The sequence below is a fragment of the Cucurbita pepo genome, chromosome 17, assembly GCF_057944985.1.
Source record: "Cucurbita pepo subsp. pepo isolate OVF chromosome 17, ASM5794498v1, whole genome shotgun sequence".
Classification (NCBI taxonomy): domain Eukaryota; kingdom Viridiplantae; phylum Streptophyta; class Magnoliopsida; order Cucurbitales; family Cucurbitaceae; genus Cucurbita; species Cucurbita pepo.
In genome coordinates this window covers 10245123-10270141 of record NC_141814.1, presented here as the reverse complement: position 1 = coordinate 10270141, position 25019 = coordinate 10245123, and the positions used below count along the sequence as shown (strand labels likewise).

Below are 25019 nucleotides of genomic sequence, written 5' to 3'. Positions count from 1 at the left end.
TACAACCTGCGACCCGCTCTACAACCTGAAACAAACCTATAAACCCGAGGCCCAATCCCAACTCGACCCAAAACCCAATAATAAACCTAGTAGCCCAAACTCATCTGCGGCCCAGCCCACGAAGCAAAGCCCACACCTGCAGCCGACGAGCCGCGAGCCAACAAGAAATGCAATCCAACCTGCAGCCGAAGCCTACACCTGCAGCCGATGAGCCGAGATGTTTGCGTTGTCGTGTCCTACTCAGATGTCGGCACATGTCAAGCTGCAGCGCAAGCAGCCCTTCAGCTTGAGCGGAGTGTACGGCGCAGCAGTGGCTATTCGGCTCGATTTTCCAATTTTTGCCAGATTTCCACCGTTTCGATTGTCTCGAACCTGTTTTCAACCCCGATTAAGGTAACTGAGGTCGTTTTAGAGTCGTATTTCACATTATTAATTTTATTTTTAATTTAATTGTGAAATACTAACAGGAAGTGACGAACAGTGTGATTGGAAACAAACCCTGGCGACCTTTGAAGTAGAAAGCTAGAAATTGTATGTGTTACAATTATGATGTATGAGTTGTATCGTAGGATGCTATATACTAGTATATGATACTGTATGAGTATCTGGTGATGTATGAGTTATGATGCTTGATGATGTGCGTAATATATATTTCGATGAATGACGTACTTGATATGCTTGATGCAGTTTATGGCAATATGATGATTATGATGATTGCATGACGTTTGGCTTAATATGTTGATATTTTTCATATTAAGCATGATATATGATAATGAGCATAATATTGCATCATGTCGATAGACCGACATAGGACACAAACCTAAGAGCATGAAAATGATATTAATATAAATATTCAATGAGCATGTGTTACTTAATGTAACAAAGAGATGAGACTAGAGGGTTGATAATAAGGGTATTCATGGAGAGCATGACACCAAGGGCTTCCGTCGACCTCCGGACGTCGCTATAGATTAGCTTAATCAGAGAGGGTCCAGGGGTGTGCGAGCCCCCTGGAGGTTCACACTTGCACGTGTAGGTCGTGTGTAGGGAAGTATTATACATCCATATTAGTTCGGATTGGAGGCCACCCTTAAAAAACAGAGATAGGTCTGAAGAGCATGATTGCATGTGTTTGTTAGGTTTTAACAGAAGAATAACTTGATTTTTATAGCTTTACAAATAACCACAAATAGAAACCAACGACAAAGGTTCCAAAATAGTTAAACTAAATACCTAAAAATACTTTAACTACTAAAAAAGAAACCATCTTTATTTAACTATTTTCGACACACACATTAGCTTTGTTTCTTCTATTTGAGAGTGACGACTCTCTTTGGAACGTCTATGTAGAACTGAATTTTTGGATAGCTTAATAGTTGAAGTATTATCCCACATTAGCTTTGTTTCTTCTATTTGAGAGTGACGACTCTCTTTGAGTATCCTCCTCATCCAAACAGTTCAGGCACTAGTAGCAACAAACTCAGCTTATGTGGTTGATAAGGTGACTATAGGCGGCTTATGAGAAGGCCAAGCTACTGCTCCTCCACTCATCATAAACACATAGCCTGAAGTACTCTTGCTATCTTCCATGTCTCTGGCATAGTCCTTGATGAAGTAGGATTCTATTCGACTAAACCAGGTTCTAGGTGCTTATTTTAATCCTTAAAGAGTCTTTTGGAGTTTGGACACCGTGTCCTCACTTCCCTTCTTTTCATAGCCTTTTGGTTGTTCAACAAAAATATCTTCTTTTAACCCGCCATATAAAAAAGCTGATTTGACATCTAACTGATAGAGTTTCCAACCTTTTTGGGCTGCAAAAGCAATGATAATTCTCACAGTATTTATTTTGGCCACAGGTGTGTACACTTCTATATAATCTGATAGGGCAACCCTAATCCTCAGCCCAACGATCCAAGATTTTGTTGAAGCAAGAACCTTTGAATCAAAGTAATTAACACCTCTTTATACGAAATTTGGATCAACCAAGAGATAAGGCTAGAATTAGATTACCTCTTATGATCGAAGATCTAGGAGCAAGATTTGGAAACCTTGTTCTAAATTGAGTCACTCCACAATCTAACTTGATCAAGGCTTGATTGAATGGCTCGGGTGCAATTCTACCACAAGAATTGCTTGAAACTTAGAAATGGCAAATATGATGCTCGAATTTCTAAGGAAAACGTCTCAATTTGAGATCTGAATTACATTCATCCACAAATCTGAATTTTACATAACATATTGGGGTATTTATTGTTGATCGAATATCCTGGTTGATCGAATAAGATTCAGATTACCTTGTTGATTCGGATAACCTTGTTGATTGAATATCTCAAGGCAAGAACACTTGTTTGAGATTCGAATCACTCCACAAGCAAGATCGATCATGTCTAGCTTGAATGATTCTTGTTGATCAAATATCTCAAGGCAAGAACACTTGATTGAGATTCAAAACAATCCACAAGCAAGATTGATCATGTCGAGCTTGAATGATTCTACTTGCAACCTAAACTACATTGAATTGCAAATAAACTTAGCCTTTGGCTAAAGAAAAGCACAAATGCTTCTTTTAATATATTTTCCAAGTCTACTTATAAATACAACATACATGGCTTTATATAGTCTCAAAATGAAACTATTAAAGACATTCCAAGAGTTGTAACATACATACTTAATGGTCATAATTAACCATTATGTAATTGTAACCTAAAGTAAATAAATAGTCTTAAAATATATTGATGAAATACAATAATTCTAAATTACTCAAAATTGTAATCTACCAAAAATTTATAACTTGAAACTTCATTCTTCTTGAATGTGGCATGAATTGAAATATCTTTTGATAATTTCAACAATATTTTCTTCACATCTTCATTGAAGCATATTGTATGATTGATGTCTCTTGGATCATATCATTCTCCACTTCTTCGAGAGGATTCGTCCTCGAATCTATTTGTGAAACTTTGCTGCAAAAAATAAGTTATGGAAATACAAAGGACCTCACAACATTCTCTCACAAGTATACACTCAAGGAAATTTAGGCCACTCTTTTTACACTCATTTACACAAATGAAGCTCTCATTCTCACCTCTCAAAATTTTCAATAGAGCAAGATTCGATTTTAAACTCTTGGTCGATTAAAAACTAAAAAACTAAAAATAAATAAAAAATCAAATTGAGAAAAAAAAAAACGCAAAGGAAACATATATCTGATCTTGAGCCTGAAGCTCTGATACCAAATGATAAGATAAGGAATCACTACAAGGGGAGTAAGATTCGGATTACCTTGTTGATCGAATATCTCAAGGCAAGAACACTTGTTTGAGATTCGAATCACTCCACAAGCAAGATCGATCATGTCTAGCTTGAATGATTCTTGTTGATCAAATATCTCAATGCAAGAACACTTGATTGAGATTTGAATCACTCCACAAGCAAGATTGATCATGTCGAGCTTGAATGATTCTACATGCAACCTAAACTACATTGAATTGCAAAGAAACTTAGCCATTGGCTAAAGAAAAGAACAAATGCTTCTTTTAATATATTTTCCAAGTCTACTTACAAATACATCATACATGGCTTTATATAGTCTCAAAATGAAACTATTATAGGCATTCCAAGAGTTGTAACATTCATACTTAATGGTCATAATTAACCATTATGTAATTGTAACCTAGAGTAAATAAATAGTCTTAAAATATTTTGATGAAATACAATAATTCTAAATTACTCAAAATTGTAATCTACCCAAAATTTATAACATGAAACTTCATTCTTCTTGAATGTGGCATGAATTGAAATATCTTTTGATAATTTCAACAATATTTTCTTCACATCTTCATTGAAGCATATTGTATGATTGATGTCTCTTGGTTCATATCAAAATCTCATTTTGTTAGTAAAGGATAAGATCAGATATTTATTCATATAGTTCTTGTTTATTAAATGCATTACTCATCAATAAAAATGGGTAGAGTCGTTTCTAGGGAAAAAAATAATTAAATCAAGTGCCTTAAGAAAAAAAGTCGTTGATGTTATTTTCAAGTTAGCATTTTGGTAATTGTTGTCGATACAGTGTCTGTAGAACTTCAACTTCTCTTTCAACTCCAGTATGGAACCTTTGACTTAGGCGTGAGATTGGTTATGGATGTGTCACTTGATAGTTTATTTGATTGTCTTGCCCAATGGCTCTGTCCTATAGGAGGATGTTGATCGTGCGGGTTGTCAGTGATTTCCAAGATAGCATGTAGGCTGATAGTAGACTCAATAAGTAGCCTACTTGTAGGGTCTTACTCATGTCCTTGGTATGCTAGGGTATAATTGATAAGAATCACGGTGTTCCAAATAGTCCTATTGCCAAGAAGATTAAAAAAACATGTCAACAACAGAATTCAAACCTACGCGCAAAGAGCTCAATTAATTTCAAACCTGTCGCATTAGTCACTCAAACATATCAACATTTGTTAGAAAGAACTATTTTTAATTTCATAAATTAGGTCAAAGTCAAATGGTCAATTTGACTTATTCTTGTGTGGAGATTAAAGGGGATCGGGAATAAATCCCGTCCATAAACATCTTTTGTTGGGAGACTATAAATACCCTCAATATGTTATGTAAAAGTCAGATTCATGGATGAATGTAATTCAGATCTCAAATTGAGACGTTTCACCTAGAAACCCGAGCATCATATTTGTCATTTCTAAGTTTCAAGCAATTCTTGTGAATTGCACCCGAGCCATTCAATCAAACCTTGATCAAGTTCGCTTGTGGAGTGACTCAATTTAGAACAAGGTTTCCAAATCTTGCTTCTAGATCTTCGATCGTAAGAGGTAATCTAATTCTAGCATTATCTCTTGGTTGATCCAAATTTTGTATAAGAAGGTGTTAATTACTTTGATTCAAGGGTTCTTGCTTCAACAAAAGCTTGGATCGTTGGGCTGAGGACTAGGGTTGCCTTATCAATAATACTCTTTCTTTTCTTGTTGTAAGTACTTAGGCCCCTTTAGTTATGTTCTTGACTTGTGAATTTTTATTGTGATCTATCTTGAGGACCTTGGTCCTAGAATTCAGAGGTCTCAACTTTGGTCTCAACTTTGGTCTTGATCTAAGGGCCTTAGTACTATGGTTCTAGGTTCTTGTTTTCAAAATTTGGATCTTGATCCATGTTCTAGTCCTTGATCGTTGTTTTGTTCATGGTTACTGATAAGATAAGGAATCACTACAAGGGGTGTAAGATTCGGATTACCTTGTTGATCGAATATCTCAAGGCAAGAACATTGTTTGAAATTCGAATCACTCCACAAGCAAGATTGATCATGTCGAGCTTGAATGATTCTACATGCAACCTAAACTACATAGAATTACAAAGAAACTTAGTCTGGCTAAAGAAGAGCACAAATGCTTCTTTTACTATATTTTCCAAGTCTTCCTAAAAATACAACATATATGGCTTTATATAGCCTCAAAATGAAACTACTAAAGTTATTCCAATAGTTGTAACATTCATACTTAATGGCCATAATTAACCATTATGTAATTGTAACCTAAAGTAAATTAAAAGTCTTAAAATACATTAATGAAATACAATAACTCTAAATTACTCTAAATTGTAATCCACCCAAAATTTAAAACATGAAACTTCATTCTACTTCAATGTGGCATGAGTTGAAATATCTTTTAATAATTTCAACAATATTTTCTTCACATCTTCATTGAAGCATATTGTATGATTGATGTCTCTTGGTTCATATCAGTTACTTTTTAGGTTCTTAGTTCTTTCTCCAAGACACTCCCCATAGGATTTATGTTATCAGTCATGAACCTGACAACCTGTGTCCAAGGCTTCATACGTTCCAAGAAACATAGTTTGAACCTGCATCTAGGGCTTGCTATGTGATACGATCTGAAAACCTACATCCAAAGCTTCTTACGTTCCAAGCGATGTAGTCTGATTCTGCATCCATGGCTTGCCTTGTGATACAACCTGAATACCTATGCCTAAGGCTTCCTGCATTCCAAGCGGCATAGTCTAAATACCTACTCTCAAGGTTTAATACATTCCAAGTAGCGTAATCTAAAATCTTTCATCCAGTGTTTGCCATGTGATACAGCTTGAATATCTATGTCCAAGGCTTCATACATTCCAAGCAACGTAGTCTGAATACCTACACTCAAGGTTTCATACGTTCTAAGCAGCATAGTCTGAGTCATGAACATTCTGTACGGTGGGAGGTCTTAGGAGTTTCTTGCGTTTCTGTGTCTGAAGACCTTGGTCCCTTACCCTTGAGTAGTACCTAGCATTCTTGTTACATTGGTAGTGGTAGAGCTTATAAGTTTCTAAGTTTCTTTATTTCTTGAGGCATAAATTGTAACATGCCATCTTAAGCTTGTGAACCAAGCATAGTAACATGCCTGAGTTATTCTAAAAATTCATAGAGTCATAATATATTCTTTATAGAGTTCTAGAAGAATCTTGAATACTCGGTAAGAATTCCTTGAAGTACTTTCCTTTAAGTGTTTATAAGGCCCTAACTTGGTTTAGCTTCCAAACTTGCTCAAATCAACATGAAATCTTGAACGTTCCTTCATGTCCTTAGGAATAGATCATATAAAAAGTAGTAGGTCATTTGGAGTATGTTTAGATCCTGATATCATAAAGAGTCCGAGAGGCATTTTCATCATTTTACCCCCAATATTTAGTTTCGCTACTTAACATGTTTTAATGACTTTCAAACTTCACATCATTAAACATCATAAAATAAGATCTAATACAAAGTTTCATAATATTTTGAAGTCATTTAGAGCATGAACCAAAGATAACTTACCTTAAGGGTATTATGCCAATTTTACACCGTTTCTTGGTTTAGCTACTTAACCTTATCCAATCACAGCTAAATTTCATATATAATGTTAACATATCATAATATGCTCATAATTAAATTTTTATAGGCAACAGAATTCATTTAATGGGTTATTTTAATGTTACTTCAACCCCGAGCAATTTGATCGGTTCAGAGCCTTAATTATCGGTTCTTGGTATTTTTCTTTCATAATCCTTTAAATCATACTTAGTTTAAGGTTCATACAAAGATTCAAGTAATTCCTACAAGTATTTTTTAAGAAAAGTCCATGATGGGTACTTACCTTGTCGTCGATGTTCGGGACCTCCGTCGTCGTCGATGTTCTAGTTTCTGGAACCATAAAATATTTCATGAGAAATGGTCTGTAAGAGAGTTAAAAATGAGAAAAATCAATGGAGAGTCATTTTTTTTATATGACATCGTCTAGATAGGAAGAAGACGCGCGCAACACATAATGCCACCACTTGAAAATTCTCCTCCACAACTCCGATCACGGGATTTCTCCCCTCGATTTCTTTATGAAACTTGAAGATGATGTTACAAGGAAGGGCTTGAGATTGGTTTCATACCTTCTCGTGGATCGTAGCCTAAGTTATTAATCTCTAAAGTTTGTCGGAAATCTTTTTCCTCGCCAGATCTCTACCAAAAAAAACTTATGAGACAGTCATTTCCAGAGGTTATTAGGACCCAATTTCTTCATGGAACCTTTTCCTCATTCTTCCCTCAAGCTAAAGGAATTGGTTTAGAGGAACTTCTTTCGGTGTGTGTAACACCCAAGGCCTTTAATAAGAGATAATGCATAATTCCTAATAGGTTGTACAAGGTTTTGGAAGCAAATAACCACGAAAATTGGAGAAAATTTTAGAAAATGGAATTTTTTCCAATTTTTATGAAAGTTCCAAAAATTTTAAATTCTTACGGAGGAAGAATTCAAGGTGCTCAAGGTGCTCATTAAGGGGTATAGAAGTTTTGGAAAAATTCTAGATTTTTTTTTTGAGAAAATAATATTAAAATAGTAAAAAATGGCCAAATTACCAAAATGCCCCTGAAAAATATAGATAATTACAAAAATACCCTTTGGCTAGAATCAAAACTTTCACACCGATCCTCTACCAAAAATCTATTTAATCTCAAAATCTAGCCATTGGATCTCCTCTAAAATTGGACACAATCTAGAACATTCATAGATCATCTCATTCAATGGCTAGAATTCAAAACTAAAGTCGGAAAGGCTCTAATCGGAGTAGGTATTTTCAGTGGAAGATCCAGAAAAATCAAGAATGGAATTAATGAAAATATAGACGTTTGAGGATCATCCATCTATAAATTATTAGGTAGGGACAACTAATAAGAGCAAGACCTCAATCGTGAGTTACGATTTTGGGTATCGTGTTCTTGGGTTTTCCTCGAATTTGGGAGCTACAGTTTATCATTCCTCCTCAAACTTGTTTCTTCACCACATGACTTACGGTGAATGCTGGAACAGCCATGGAAATCAGGATAGGGCAATAGTATGCATTGATTTTCATTTAGTAGTTGATAGGAGGTTTATTTATTTAATTCTTTTTTTTTTTTAAAAAAAACTATTGAAAATGTTTGCTAAAACCACCACCACCTAAATAGGGGTGAAAGTTCTCTATTTATAATCATTTAGAGAATAGAGAAATACGGTACATTAAAAATAATATGGAAAGAGCAGTAAAAGGAAAGAATAATAAATGAATACAATATATTTGCCTTTAATAAAACGGCAAAGATGGTAAGCTGAAATGTAAGGCAAATATCTAGATATTTGCCTTATAATAAATGGTCAACTATCCTTAACACCCCCCGCAAGCTGAGCATCGGATTTGAACAAACGTGAAGCTTGGATCTGAAAAATTCGAAGAGAGGTCGAGAAATACGTTTTGTGAAGATGTCAGCAACTTGGAGATGGGAAGGTACATATTGTGCGCGAAGTTTGCCAGCGATAACAAGTTCTTGAGAGAAATGATAATCTAGTTCAACATGTTTAGCCTGCTTGTGAGAAACGGAATTAGAGCTAAAAAAAAATAGCACTTTTGTTGTCACATTAGAGTAAGGGCTGCTGTGAAATAGGGAACTTGAGATCATGGAAAAGATGCGTAACCCAAAGAAGTTCAACACCAGTCGTGGCAAGAGAACGATACTCAGATTCACAACTGGAGCGTGAGATAGTAGGTTGCTTTTTGGCACTCCAAGAAACGTGATTGTTACCAAGATAAATAGAATAGCTGGATGTAGAACGACGAGTATCAGGACAACTAGCCCAGTCAGCAGCCGAGTAAGCGACTAACGTACTAGGAATACTGAATGGACGAAATGTAAGACCAAAGTGGAGTGTTCCTTTGACATAGCGAGGAATACATTTGACAGCAAGAAAATGATCTGCAGTAAGGGCATGCAAGAATTGGCTGACAGAATTGACATCATAAGCAATATCTGGACACGTAATAGTTAAGTACTGAAGGGCGTCAACAAGAGATCTATAGAGAGTAGGATAAGAGAAAGGAGAACCATCAGCAGTCAGGTGTTGAGAAACAACCATGGGAGTGTAGACTAGTTTGCTATCGAGCAACTGAGCACGAGTAAGAATATCTCAAGCATATTTTAACTGACTAATAAAGAGACCATCTAGGAGTTGGTGAAACTTCAAGACTAAGAAAGTAAATGAGAGAACCCAAATCTTTGGTAGCAAACTCAGAATGAAGCTTGCGAGTAAAGCTATCAATAAGAGATGAGTGGTTGTCGGTAATAATAATGTCATCAACATAAAAAAGCAAATAGATAAGGTTAGATTACTAATGAAAGACAAAAAGGGACGTGTCAGCGCGACTGGAAGAAAAACCAAGTGTGAGAAGAAATGAGCTAAAACGCTGAAACTAGGCCCAAGGAGCATGCTTTAAGCCATAGAGGGCTTTCTTTAATAGACAAACATGAGTGGAAAATCAAGGATCAATATGCCCAGGAGGTTGTTCCATATGAACACGTTCAATAAGAGTTCCATTAAGAAAAGCATTCTTGACATCAAGTTGTCAAAGAGGCCATTTATTTGTGACTACAATAGAAAGCACAACATGGGACAGTGGTAACTTTGACAACCGGACTGAAAGTGTTAGTGTAGTCAAGACCAGGAATCTGAGTATAACCTTTGGCAACAAGACGAGCCTTGAAACGCTCGACGGATCCATCAAGAAAATATTTAATACAAAACACCCATTTAGAGCCCATGATGTTGGTGTTGGCCCCGAGGAACCAAAGTCCAAGTATCATTTTGTTGTAAAGCTTAAATTTCTTCATCCATGGTAGCAACCCAAGCAGGATTCTTAGCCGCAAATTTGAATCCTTTTGGCCCAGTGGATGCAAGAAGAGCAGAAAGAAGTCCAGATGAGCCAAAAATACCAAGATTTGCTGGATAACAAGTCTTGAATATACCAGCTTTGACTCATGTTATCATAGGATGAGAGCCTAAAGAAGAGGAGTCAACAGTAGGTTCAATAGAGGCCGGATCAGAAGTCGAGGGTGGTAAAGCGGAACCTACACAAGAAGTATCAACCTGCACAAACTCATCCACAAGATCAGAACAAATATCACACTGGGATGAACTTGATCGAGAAATGTGTGATGATGAAGTGGTAGGGGGGATGAATCAATATGATAAAGATGTGGTTTCAAAAATTTGAAATATGAAGAGAGGAAAGAGGTTGGGCGTGAGAGCTAGGGATAGCAGGAAAATGAGTTTCATCAAATTGAGAATGGTGGGTGATATATAGCTTAGTGGTGGCGGGATCAAGATAGCAAAACCCTTTATGAGCAGGATTATAACCCAAAAAAATACAAGAAATGTTGTAGGGAGAAAGCTTATTAGGCATATAATCACGCAAATATGGATAAACACGACAACCAAAGAGATGAAAATTGTCATAATGCGGAGAGTAGCCACAGAGGAGTTCAAAGGGTGACTTACCTCCAAAAAGTGGAGTAGGCAACCAGTTGATAATATAAGCTGCAGTGTTGAAGGCGTCAACCCAAAAACGAGGAGAAAGATGGGAGTGAAAGAGAAGAGCCAAGCCAGTCTCAGTCACATGACGGTGTTTTCTCTCAGCACGACCATTTTGAGTAGGTGTATATGAACAAGAGAGTTGATGGTGGATGCCAGAAGTACGTAAATAAATTTAGAAACAAGTGCTAGTAAATTCGGTACCTCCATCGCTTCGAAATACCTTGATAAGAGAAGAATATTGATTTTCCAAAAAAAATTTGAAATTATAGAAAAATATCAAAGAAATCAGATTTAAATTTAGGGTAAAGCCAAGTGAATCGAGAATAATCATCAATAAAAATAACATAGTAAAGAAAACCCAAATTTGATTTGACGGGGGAAGGACCCCAAAGATCACAATGAATAAGATCTAACACATGAGACGACCTATTTTCATTGCGGAAATAAGGCAATCGATGACTTTTCGCAAGCTGACAAGTACTACATAGTGATGGAGAAGGCAATAAAGACGTAAGAGTACCTTTTCTATTTAAAAAAGAAAAAACAGAATGATTCACGTGATCCAGTCAAGTATGCCATAAATCATATGAAACATGTAAAGATTTGTTTCTAAGGACTTATAAAAGCAGAGTTGTCACGCTCCAGCACATGTAGCCCTCCATCTCTTTTACCAATTGCCACCACCCTTCCTGTTTGACAAGTCTGGATAGTAAGAAGATTATTAGTAAATGTAACGGAGAAAGAAAAATTAGACGTTAAGTTACTAATTGAAAGAAGATTTTTAGTGATATGAGGGACAACCGAGACATCTAATAAGTAAATATTTAGAATAAGAGAAAGAGTACCAGTGTCGGTAATGGGTAGGGATGCACCATTTCCTATGATCACAGAGTCCTTACCCGTGTAATTTTTAGACTGATCCAAAATAGATGGGTCGGCGGTCATATAATCGAAGCCCCAGTATCCATAAACCAATCAACAACATCAGGTCCAGCAATAGAACAGGATGTGTTGAAGGCTTCAGCAAGGTGAGCATGAATAGAATCAGGTCGAACATACCGTTGGTTGCAGCGGTCAACATAATGGCTCTCTTTGCGGGATATTTGGCAGTGAGGTTGTCGACGACCCTGACCTGAGTGGGTTCGTCCTCGATTGGAAGAGTTATTTTTATGGAATTAAGAACGACCTTCCTGGTTGCTAGAGGAAGCAGGGTGGCTTCCATGGGTACGACCACGATTAGTGGCTGTGAATGCTGTAGGAGTGGAGCCAGAGGACTCAAGGGAGCACTGAAATAGCTCAAAACTTTCAGCTTTAGAGACTAAATCTGCAAAACAGGAGATAGGGGTGAGAGCCATCTGAGCAATACAAAAAGCTAAAAAATCGGTGCCGAGTCCACAAAGGAACCAGTGCACTTGATCAATGTCCTCGACGGGTGCCAATGGCATGAACTTGGTCACAAATTGTTTTGAAGGCACGGGCATACTCAACTACAGGTTTGGTGCCACGTTTCATCAACTGCAAGTCATCCTTGAGTCTCAGTTCACGAGCTTTCGAATGATGGCTGAACGTAGTTTCCAACGCAAGCCAAACATCACGTGCAGTGGAGAGACCAACGACGACAACAATGGCTTCCTCGGTGAGAGAGGAGAGTAGGAGACAGAGAAGTCATTGATCGGCTACTCTCCAAGCCACATATTTGGGGTTGAGTGTTGAGGAGATTTCTGGTTCAAAGCAAGGTGGTGGAACCATAGTTCCATCAACATAGCCTATCATGTCTTGACTCTCAAGGAGAGGGTGAAGTTGGCTTTTCCAAAGAAGATAATTGGAGGAAGAAAGTTTGATGGTGATCATATGGATTAGAGTGTTGAAAGGAAGAAGATGATACCACCAAAAGGGTTGTAAAACCAAAAGGGCTCTGATACCTTGAAAATGTTCGTTGAAACTACTACACCTAAAAGGTGGTGAAAGTTCTCTATTTATAATGAAACCACCGCACCTAAATGGTGGTGAAAGTTCTCTATTTATAATCATGTACATGTTGGCTTTTTGGCCCTTGATCTCACTTTAATTAATTTCAATCAATTAATTGATTGATGTTTTGATGATAACAAACCTACTTTTAATTATTAACTATTTTCTATTTTGAACTGTCCACAGTATAAGGTCGGGAATAACGATTACAACGACTTTTCAATTACTCAAATCAGAGCTAAAATGAAGAAATAGAGTCGAGACAACATACCCGACGTGATGATGTGGCAGCAAAATCAAAATGATGGACAAATCAAAATATATCAAAGTATGACATTTATAAGGTTGGAAAAGTAACAAATTGTGGAGTTTTTCTTATTATTATATTTCTAAATAAAATTATTTTTATAAAATATAAATTTGAATCTAACCGTTACTCGTATCGATTTTTATTATTACTATATTATATTATTATATTTTAAAATTTTGGTAGTTACTCACATAGTTTTTATTATTATTATATTATTATATTATTATATTTATAATAAATTTTGAATTTTCATTTGACGGTTACTCACATAACTTTTTATTATTATTATATTAAAAATTTTAAATAAATGAATTTGAAAATTTTTCTTATTTATTTACTTTTAATCTCCACCTTCTATTATTCCTAACACAATCCAATGGTCAATATTAATTCCTACATTTTGCCACTTTTCTCCTCTATATAAACTCATCTTCCCCCACATTTTAAAATACACAACTTTCATAAATTCTCCGATCATCATTTGTTCAAAGTCTCCATTGTTTTTTTTTTTTTGCTCTCTCCAAGCTTACAAGTTTATTTCTCTTCATCTTATTCTTGAGAGAGATTATTATTGTATTGTGAGGAAATAGTTGTGAGTGTCCCAAATTGTAAATATACTCTTTGAGAGACTTGTGGTGTGTTATTATCAAACTCAAATAATTGTATCGGTTTGATCCTGCGTCGTGGAAAGGATTGAGTTTGCTCTTGACCTCGTAAAAAGAGCGGTGTAGTGGTTTGGCTCTAATCCGTGGAAAGTCGAGAAAGTTCTTTATTCAAATTCCCAAGAGGCGCTTGGGGAGTGGAGTAGGTCGAGTTTGACCGAACCTCTATAAAACTACGGTGTCATTTTCTCTAACTCCTTCCTATTTAATTTCAAAATTATTATTGTGATTTATTGCATGTTCTACTTGATTATTGTTTTGACTTGAATTATTTTGTTCTAGTATCATCTTCTACTTATTTGTAAAAAGTTTCATCGTTAGAAAAATTAATCACGTTTGAACACTTTTATCGTTAAAACCCTATTCATCCCCCCCACCCCTCTATGGTTGCCATACCGATCCAACAATTGGTATCAGAGCGGGTTGCTCTTATAGATTTTTTATATAAACTTTATTGTTCGAGCTTATGGCCAACCTACATGTTAAAAATGGTTTTAGTGAAGGACAATCAACCTCTAGACCCCCTTATTTTAATGGAACAAATTATACATGTTGGAAAGCTAGAATGAAAATTTATTTACAATCGATTGATTATCAATTGTGGTTAAATGTTAGTAATGGTCCTTACATTCCAATAAAAATTGTTAATAATGTTGAGGTGCCTAAATTAGAAAGGAATTTGATGAGCATGATATGAAAAAATGTTCTTTGAATGCTAGTGCTATCAGTTGTCTTTATTGTGCCTTAAGTAATGATGAATTTAATAGAGTATGTATGTGTTCTTCGGCATATGAAATTTGGAAAACTCTTGAAGTAACTCAGGAGGGAACAAATCAAGTTAAAGAAACAAAAATTAGCATGTTAGTTCATAATTATGAACTATTTAAAATTGAGGAAAATGAACCTATTGGTGATATGTTTACTAGATTTACTAATATTCTAAATGCTTTGAAAAATTTTGGAAAAGTATATTCTACTTCCGAAAATGTAAGAAAAATTCTTAGGTCCTAAAAGTTGGGAGGCAAAAGTGACGGTGATTCAAGAAGCAAAGGATCTCACAAAGCTTCCTTTGGATGAACTTGTTGGTTCTCTCATGACACATGAGATTACCATGAAGGGTCACATGGAAGAAGAATCCAAAAAGAAGAAAAGTATAGTCCTAAAGTCTATCAAAGTTGACTCTGAAGATGAGGACGTCCTTGATGAAGATGATGTCGCCTACTTCACACGTAAGTATAAAAATTTTATTAAAAGAATGAAACAATTTAAGAAACATTTCACCAATCAAAAAGAGTCAAAAGGTGAAAAGAGAAAAAACGATGAGGTAATATGTTATGAATGTAAAAAGCTGGGTCATATAAGAACGGATTGTCCTCTCCTCAAATCATCTAAGAAATCCAATAAGAAGGCAATGAAGGCTACTTGGGATGATAGTGATGAAAGTGCAAGTGGAAGTGATGAAGAAGTGGCAAATTTTTGCTTCAGAGCTCATAGTGACAAAGAGGATGAACAAGAAGATGAACAAGAAGATGAACAAGAAGATGAGGTAACTTTTGAATCTCTTTCTCATCATGAATTATTTAAACTTGTTGATGAGATGCAAAGTGATTTAGAAAAACTAAGTACAACAGCACAAAAAGAAATATAAGACTTCAATCATTAAATATAAGTCTTTATTAAATGAAATTTCTTGCTTAAAAGTCTTTATTAAATGAAATTTCTTGCTTAAAAGAGAAGGATCATAATATTGTTAAAATTGATGTACCTTGTGAAAAGCATGTATTTGATTGTTATGAGAAAAATGCATTAATTGATAAAGTCAAGTCTCTTGAACATGATTGTTGTGAAAAAGATAAATTAATTAAATTGCTCAAATAAAATGAATCAAATAATTTACAAGGACTTGGTAGGGCTAAGGAGTCTATTAAAAAGTTAACAATAGGTGCTCAAAAATTAGATAAAATACTTGAAGGAGGTAAGTTATATGGTGATAAAGAAGGATTAGGCTATATTGATGAATGTTCTACACCTTCAAGTTCTAAAACAATATTTGTTAAAGCATCCCCTATCATGTCTAAATCTAACACATGTAAATTTGTATCTAAGTATGATAAATCTAGATTTGTGCTTGTATGTCATTATTGCGGTGTTGAAGGTCATATTAGACCTAAGTGCTTTAAATTGAAAAATTCTCAAAATATTCATTTAGGAAGAAAAGTTTCTCAAAATACAAAGTTTAACAATGCTTTAAAAATAATTTTTCGAATAAAAATAGAATACACAAATTTAGTCGAAGAAATAAATTCTTGCATAATGTTGTTTGTTTCTCGTGTGGTAAGTTTGGACATAAAGATTATTCTTGTTACTTATCCAAATACAATGTCTTTAATATGAATGCAAACATGAAATGGATTCCTAAATTTGTGAAGACTAACGACCCAAACAAGTATGGGTACCAAAAGGTCAATCTTGAATATTTTTATTTTTAGGTTTGTTTGAAAGCCTCAAAAAAAAAAAAAAAAAGTGGTACTTGGATAGTGGTTGCTCAAGACACATGACGGAAAATCAATCCAAGTTTGTGAATCTTTCAAAGAAGGATGGTGGCTTAGTAACCTTTAGTGATAACAAGAAGGGTAAAATAATTGGTAAGGGTACTATAGGTAATGATTCTTGTAGTCTCATTGAAGATGTACTTTTAGTTGATGGTTTGAAGCATGACTTACTTAGCATTAGTCAATTATGTGATAAAGGTTTTAGAGTTGTGTTTGATAAGAATAATTGCATAATTGAAAATGCTAGTGATAGAAAAGTTTTGTTGGTAGGAAATAGAGATGATAATGTGTATACTATTGATTTAAATTATTGTTCTACAAATGATAAATGTCTTTCGGTTTTGCTTGATAACTCTTGGCTATGGCGGAAATTATTATGCTTTTGTAATAGTTGATGATTTTTCAAGATTTACTTAGGTTTTGATAATAAATCATAAGGATGATGTTTTGAAAAGATTTGATAGTTTTGTAAAAAGAGTTCAAAATTAAAAAGTTCTTTTAATTACTAAAATTAGGAGTGGCCATAGAGGAGAATTTAATATATTGCCTGTGAAATTTTTTGTGAAGATAATGGTTTTTCTAGACTTTTACTCTCCAAGGACTCCTCAACAAAACGGTGTGGTTGAAAGGAAAAATCGTACTTTACAAGAATTTGCTAGATCAATGTTAAATGAGTATGATTTACATAAATACTTTTGGGCGGAAGCCGTTAATACCGCTTGTTATATTTTAAATAGATTTTTAAGTAGACCTTCATTAAATAAAACTCGTTATGAACTTTGACATAACAAAATTTCAAATGTTGGGTATTTCAAAGTTTTTGGTGGTAAATGTTTTATTTTGAACCATAAAGAAAAGCTTGGAAAGTTTGATTCAAAAACGGATATTGGTATTTTTCTTGGTTATTCATCTACTAGTAAAGCTTATAGAGTTTTCAATAAGAGAACTTTAGTTATTGAAGAATCTATGCGTGTGGTATTTGATGAATCTTACAATAACATTTCTAATGAGTCTATTTGTAGGGATGATTTAGAAAGAAATTTGGGAGATTTACTCGTTAGTGAGAATAGAGGTGAGCTTAAAGGAAGAAGGTTCTTCGTCAATGCCAAAAGAATGGAGGTATGCCTTATCTCATCCCAAGGACTTGATTCTTGGTGATCTCGAACAAGGTGTGAAAACTCGTTCTTCTGTTAATTTATTTAATAATCTTGCTTTTGTTTCTCAAATTGAACCAAAAAGTCTTAAGGATGCCGAAAATGATGAGTTTTGGATTTTAGCTATGCAAGAAGAATTAAATCAATTTGAAAGGAACAAAGTTTGGGAATTAGATCCGAGGCCATCTAATACTTCTATTATTGGAACCAAATGGGTTTTTAGAAATAAAATGGATGAAAATGGGAATATCATTAGAAATAAAGGTAGGCTTGTAGCTCAAGGTTATTGTCAAGAGGAAGGCATAGATTATGAAGAAACTTTTGCACCCGTTGCTAGATTAGAAGCTATTAGAATATTACTTGCTTTTGCTTCTTACAAAAATTTTGTATTGTATCAAATGGATGTGAAAAGTGCATTCTTGAATGGTTATATTATAGAGGAAGTTTATGTAGAACAACCTCCCGAATTTGAAAATGTTGAATTTCCTCATCATGTCTTTAAGCTGAAAAAGGCTCTTTATGGCTTAAAACAAGCTCCAAGAGCTTGGTATGATAGACTTAGAAATTTTCTTATCAGGAATGATTTTAAAATGGGTAAACGACACTACACTCTTTATTAAGATTAAAGAAAACGATATGCTATTAGTGCAAATATATGTGGATGATATCATATTTGGTTCTACTAATCCTTCTTTATGTGAAGAATTTTCTAAATGTATGCACAGTGAGTTTGAGATGAGTATGATGGGAGAACTTAGTTTCTTTCTTGGATTTCAAATGAAACAACTCAAGGATGGTATCTTCATCAATCAAGAGAAATACAAAAAGATTTGCTCAAAAGGTTCAAGTTCAATGGAGGTAAGATTGCAAAAACACCGATGAGCACATCCACTAAGCTTGACAAGGATGAAAAAGGTAAAAGTGTGGATATTAAAGCTTATCGAGGTATGATTGGATCTTTACTTTATTTGACCGCTAGTAGACCCGATATTATGTTTAGTGTATGTCTTTGTGCTAGGTTTCAATCTTGTCCTAAGGAATCTCATTTACATGCCGTTAAAAGAATATTTAAATATTTGCTTGGAACTATTGATTTAAGATTGTGGTATCCTAGAAATGTTGAATTTAAATTGGTAGGATATTCTGATGGGGATTTTGCTGGAAGCTTACTTGATCGTAAAAGTACTAGTGGAACTTGTCAATTTCTTGGTAGTTCCTTAGTTTCTTGGTTTAGTAAAAAGCAAAATTCGGTTGCCTTATCTACTACAGAAGCGGAATATATTGCGGTTGCTAGTTGTTGTGCTCAAATTCTTTCGATGAAACAAATTCTTTGTGATTTTGGATTAAAGTTTGATAGTGTGCTTATATTTTGTGATAATACGAGTGCTATTAATTTAACCAAAAATCCTATTCATCATTCTAGAACTAAACATATGAGTTTGTTGTTTTATAATTTATGAATCATTTACTTGATGTGATGTTTCATAATTTCTTGAGGCATTAATATAGGGGGAGAATATGCTCTTGAATGAAATTTATGATAATTTTCTTGGTTTTTATGAATTTTCTTGAAATGGTTTGTCATCATAAAAAAGAGGGAGATTATTGGCTTTTTGGCCCTTGATCTCACTTTAATTAATTTCAATCAATTAATTGATTGATATTTTGATGATAAGGCCCTTGATCTCACTTTAATTAATTTCAATCAATTAATTGATTGATATTTTGATGATAACAAACCTACTTTTAATTATTAACTATTTTTTAGTATTTTGAACTGTCCACATTATAAGGTCGGGAATAACGATTACAACGACTTTTCAATTACTCAAATTAGAGCTAAAACGAAGAAATTAGAGTCGAGAAAATAAAATGAAAATCGCGCGCCGTTGACGGGGATCGAACCCAGGTCACCTGCGTGACAGGCAAGAATACTCACCACTATACTACAACGACTCATAAAAGATAAATTGTTTGTTAACGCTCCAGATTTTACCAATCGTCTTTAGAAAGAGTGATCCGTCGTTAACGCTCTAGATTTTATCAGTCGAAGATTCGGAACAAGCAATCCAGTTTCAAATCCGGTGAAAATTGTCAAAAGAAAATTAAACTTATTATTGTCGGGGTTCAAACTCAGGTGTCTCGAGTGACAAGCCGGAATACTCACTACTGTATTGCATCGACCTCTGTAAAATATATTATTCGCTAACACACACGAGAGAAAAAGGAATCCAATTCCGAATTTCGTTGTTGGGGAACAAACCCAAATCATCCGGTTCACCACTGCCGAATTTCGAATTCAATTAAAACAAACCAAAAGAAAATTAAAATCGTCGCTGCGGGGGATCAAACTCGCGGGAGTACTCACCACTCTACAACGACGACTTTCGAAAAATTATAATATTTGTTAACACACCAGATTTCATCCATCGCCGTTACAGAGAGTAGTCCAATTTTGAATCCGATTAAAATTGTCAAAACAAGATTAAACTTGTTATTGTCGGGGATCAAAGTCGGGTCACTCGAGCGACAAGCAGGAATGCTCACCCTTGTACTGCAACGACCTCTGGAACATAATAACTCGAGCGACAAGCGGAAATACTCACCACTGTACCACTGCAACGACCTCTGAACACATATTATTTGTTAACACACGAGATTTCATAAACCATTTTTTAGGCTAGGAACAGCAATCCAGTTCCGACTTTCGTCCAACTACCGTTGTTGGGGATCGAACCCAAACTGCCGGCATGACAGGTTCACCGCTGTCCAATTTCGAGTTCCGTCAAAACTACGGAAATAAAATTAAAATCGCCGTTGCCGGGGACCGAACCCAGGTTCACCGCTGTCCAATTTCGAATTCCGTCAAAACTACGGAAAATAAAATGAAAATCGCGCGCCGTTGCCGGGGATCGAACCCGGGTCACCTGCGTGACAGGCAGGAATACTCACCACTATACTACAACGACTCATAAAAGATAAATTGTTTGTTAACGCTCCAGATTTTACCAATCGTCTTTAGAAAGAGTGATCCGTCGTTAACGCTCTAGATTTTATCAGTCGAAGATTCGGAACAAGCAATCCAGTTTCAAATCCGGTGAAAATTGTCAAAAGAAAATTAAACTTATTATTGTCGGGGTTCAAACTCAGGTGTCTCGAGTGACAAGCCGGAATACTCACTACTGTATTGCATCGACCTCTGTAAAATATATTATTCGCTAACACACACGAGAGAAAAAGGAATCCAATTCCGAATTTCGTTGTTGGGGAACAAACCCAAATCATCCGGTTCACCACTGCCGAATTTCGAATTCAATTAAAACAAACCAAAAGAAAATTAAAATCGTCGCTGCGGGGGATCAAACTCGCGGGAGTACTCACCACTCTACAACGACGACTTTCGAAAAATTATAATATTTGTTAACACACCAGATTTCATCCATCGCCGTTACAGAGAGTAGTCCAATTTTGAATCCGATTAAAATTGTCAAAACAAGATTAAACTTGTTATTGTCGGGGATCAAAGTCGGGTCACTCGAGCGACAAGCAGGAATGCTCACCCTTGTACTGCAACGACCTCTGGAACATAATAACTCGAGCGACAAGCGGAAATACTCACCACTGTACCACTGCAACGACCTCTGAACACATATTATTTGTTAACACACGAGATTTCATAAACCATTTTTTAGGCTAGGAACAGCAATCCAGTTCCGACTTTCGTCCAACTACCGTTGTTGGGGATCGAACCCAAACTGCCGGCATGACAGGTTCACCGCTGTCCAATTTCGAGTTCCGTCAAAACTACGGAAATAAAATTAAAATCGCCGTTGCCGGGGACCGAACCCAGGTTCACCGCTGTCCAATTTCGAATTCCGTCAAAACTACGGAAAATAAAATGAAAATCGCGCGCCGTTGCCGGGGATCGAACCCGGGTCACCTGCGTGACAGGCAGGAATACTCACCACTATACTACAACGACTCATAAAAGATAAATTGTTTGTTAACGCTCCAGATTTTACCAATCGTCTTTAGAAAGAGTGATCCGTCGTTAACGCTCTAGATTTTATCAGTCGAAGATTCGGAACAAGCAATCCAGTTTCAAATCCGGTGAAAATTGTCAAAAGAAAATTAAACTTATTATTGTCGGGGTTCAAACTCAGGTGTCTCGAGTGACAAGCCGGAATACTCACTACTGTATTGCATCGACCTCTGTAAAATATATTATTCGCTAACACACACGAGAGAAAAAGGAATCCAATTCCGAATTTCGTTGTTGGGGAACAAACCCAAATCATCCGGTTCACCACTGCCGAATTTCGAATTCAATTAAAACAAACCAGAAGAAAATTAAAATCGTCGCTGCGGGGGATCAAACTCGCGGGAGTACTCACCACTCTACAACGACGACTTTCGAAAAATTATAATATTTGTTAACACACCAGATTTCATCCATCGCCGTTACAGAGAGTAGTCCAATTTTGAATCCGATTAAAATTGTCAAAACAAGATTAAACTTGTTATTGTCGGGGATCAAAGTCGGGTCACTCGAGCGACAAGCAGGAATGCTCACCCTTGTACTGCAACGACCTCTGGAACATAATAACTCGAGCGACAAGCGGAAATACTCACCACTGTACCACTGCAACGACCTCTGAACACATATTATTTGTTAACACACGAGATTTCATAAACCATTTTTTAGGCTAGGAACAGCAATCCAGTTCCGACTTTCGTCCAACTACCGTTGTTGGGGATCGAACCCAAACTGCCGGCATGACAGGTTCACCGCTGTCCAATTTCGAGTTCCGTCAAAACTACGGAAATAAAATTAAAATCGCCGTTGCCGGGGACCGAACCCAGGTTCACCGCTGTCCAATTTCGAATTCCGTCAAAACTACGGAAAATAAAATGAAAATCGCGCGCCGTTGCCGGGGATCGAACCCGGGTCACCTGCGTGACAGGCAGGAATACTCACCACTATACTACAACGACTCATAAAAGATAAATTGTTTGTTAACGCTCCAGATTTTACCAATCGTCTTTAGAAAGAGTGATCCGTCGTTAACGCTCTAGATTTTATCAGTCGAAGATTCGGAACAAGCAATCCAGTTTCAAATCCGGTGAAAATTGTCAAAAGAAAATTAAACTTATTATTGTCGGGGTTCAAACTCAGGTGTCTCGAGTGACAAGCCGGAATACTCACTACTGTATTGCATCGACCTCTGTAAAATATATTATTCGCTAACACACACGAGAGAAAAAGGAATCCAATTCCGAATTTCGTTGTTGGGGAACAAACCCAAATCATCCGGTTCACCACTGCCGAATTTCGAATTCAATTAAAACAAACCAGAAGAAAATTAAAATCGTCGCTGCGGGGGATCAAACTCGCGGGAGTACTCACCACTCTACAACGACGACTTTCGAAAAATTATAATATTTGTTAACACACCAGATTTCATCCATCGCCGTTACAGAGAGTAGTCCAATTTTGAATCCGATTAAAATTGTCAAAACAAGATTAAACTTGTTATTGTCGGGGATCAAAGTCGGGTCACTCGAGCGACAAGCAGGAATGCTCACCCTTGTACTGCAACGACCTCTGGAACATAATAACTCGAGCGACAAGCGGAAATACTCACCACTGTACCACTGCAACGACCTCTGAACACATATTATTTGTTAACACACGAGATTTCATAAACCATTTTTTAGGCTAGGAACAGCAATCCAGTTCCGACTTTCGTCCAACTACCGTTGTTGGGGATCGAACCCAAACTGCCGGCATGACAGGTTCACCGCTGTCCAATTTCGAGTTCCGTCAAAACTACGGAAATAAAATTAAAATCGCCGTTGCCGGGGACCGAACCCAGGTTCACCGCTGTCCAATTTCGAATTCCGTCAAAACTACGGAAAATAGAATGAAAATCGCGCGCCGTTGCCGGGGATCGAACCCGGGTCACCTGCGTGACAGGCAGGAATACTCACCACTATACTACAACGACTCATGAAAGATAAATTGTTTGTTAACGCTCCAGATTTTACCAATCGTCTTTAGAAAGAGTGATCCGTCGTTAACGCTCTAGATTTTATCAGTCGAAGATTCGGAACAAGCAATCCAGTTTCAAATCCGGTGAAAATTGTCAAAAGAAAATTAAACTTATTATTGTCGGGGTTCAAACTCAGGTGTCTCGAGTGACAAGCCGGAATACTCACTACTGTATTGCATCGACCTCTGTAAAATATATTATTCGCTAACACACACGAATGTTCAAGAAGACGCGCGCAACGCATAATGCAGCCACTTGAAAATTCTCCTCCACAAATCCGATCACGGGATTTCTCCCCTCGATTTCTACATGAAACTTGAAGATGATGTTACAACTAAGGGCTTGAAATGGTGTCCAATTTCAAATTTCGTTAAAACTACGGAAATAAAATTAAAATCGCCGTTTTCGAAGATCGAACCCCGAGTCACTTACGTGACAGGTAGGAATACTCACCACTATTCTAAAATGACTCATAAAAAAAAAATTCTTTGTTAACACTCCAGATTTTATCAATCGTCTTTAGAAAAAGTGATCCATTGTTAACGCTCTAGATTTTATCAATCGAAGATTCGGAACACAAGTAATCCAATTTCAAATACGGTGAAAATTGTCAAAAGAAAATTAAACTTATTATTGTCGGGGTTCAAACTCAGGTCTCTCGAGTGACAAGCGGGAATACTAACTACTGTATTACATCAACCTCTGAAATATATATTATTTGTTAACACCTGAGAGAAAAAAGAATCCAATTCCAAATTTCGTTGTTGGAGAACAAACCCAAATCATCGGGTTCACCACTACCGAATTTCGAATTCAATTAAAACTATCCAAAAGAAAATTAAAATCGTCGCTGCGAGGGATCACACTCGGGTCACCCGCATGACAGGCAGGAATACTCACCACTCTACAATGACAACTTTCAAAAAATATAATATTTGTTAACACATCAGATTTTATCAACCGCCGTTACAAAAAGTAATTCAATTTTGAATCGGATCCGATTAAAATTGTCAAAACAAGATTAAACTTGTTATTGTTGGGGATCAAACTCTGGTCACTCGAGTGACAAGCAGAAATTCTCACCCTTGTACTACAACGACCTCTAGAACATAATAACTCGAGTGACAAGCGGAAATACTCACCACTATACCACTACAACGACCTCTGAAAACATATTATTTGTTAACACACAAGATTTCATAAACCATTTTTTAGGAAAAGCAATCCAGTTCACCCAAACTACCGGCATGACAGGTTCACCGTTGTCTAATTTCGAATTTTGTTAAAACTACCAAAATAAAATTAAAATCGTCATTGTCGGGGATCAAACCCGGGTCATCGCAGGAATACTCACCACTATAACGACTCATAATAAATAAATTATTTGTTAACGCTCCAGACTTTACCAATCGTCTTTGGAAAAAGTGATCCATTGT

At 36.1% G+C, this 25019-nt stretch overlaps 4 non-coding genes across 4 annotated transcripts; all 4 read right to left on the bottom strand.

Moving 5' to 3' along the window:
- Window positions 1–20427: 20427 nt before the first annotated feature.
- TRNAD-GUC (transfer RNA aspartic acid (anticodon GUC)) lies at window positions 20428–20499 on the bottom strand. Its single transcript has one exon. It is a non-coding gene; the product is annotated as a tRNA-Asp (tRNA).
- Window positions 20500–21440: 941 nt separating this feature from the next.
- Window positions 21441–21512, bottom strand: TRNAD-GUC (transfer RNA aspartic acid (anticodon GUC)). Its single transcript has one exon. It is a non-coding gene; the product is annotated as a tRNA-Asp (tRNA).
- Window positions 21513–22453: 941 nt separating this feature from the next.
- TRNAD-GUC (transfer RNA aspartic acid (anticodon GUC)) lies at window positions 22454–22525 on the bottom strand. Its single transcript has one exon. It is a non-coding gene; the product is annotated as a tRNA-Asp (tRNA).
- Window positions 22526–23466: 941 nt separating this feature from the next.
- Window positions 23467–23538, bottom strand: TRNAD-GUC (transfer RNA aspartic acid (anticodon GUC)). The gene has a single exon. It is a non-coding gene; the product is annotated as a tRNA-Asp (tRNA).
- Between the last annotated feature and the right edge of the window lie 1481 nt (window positions 23539–25019).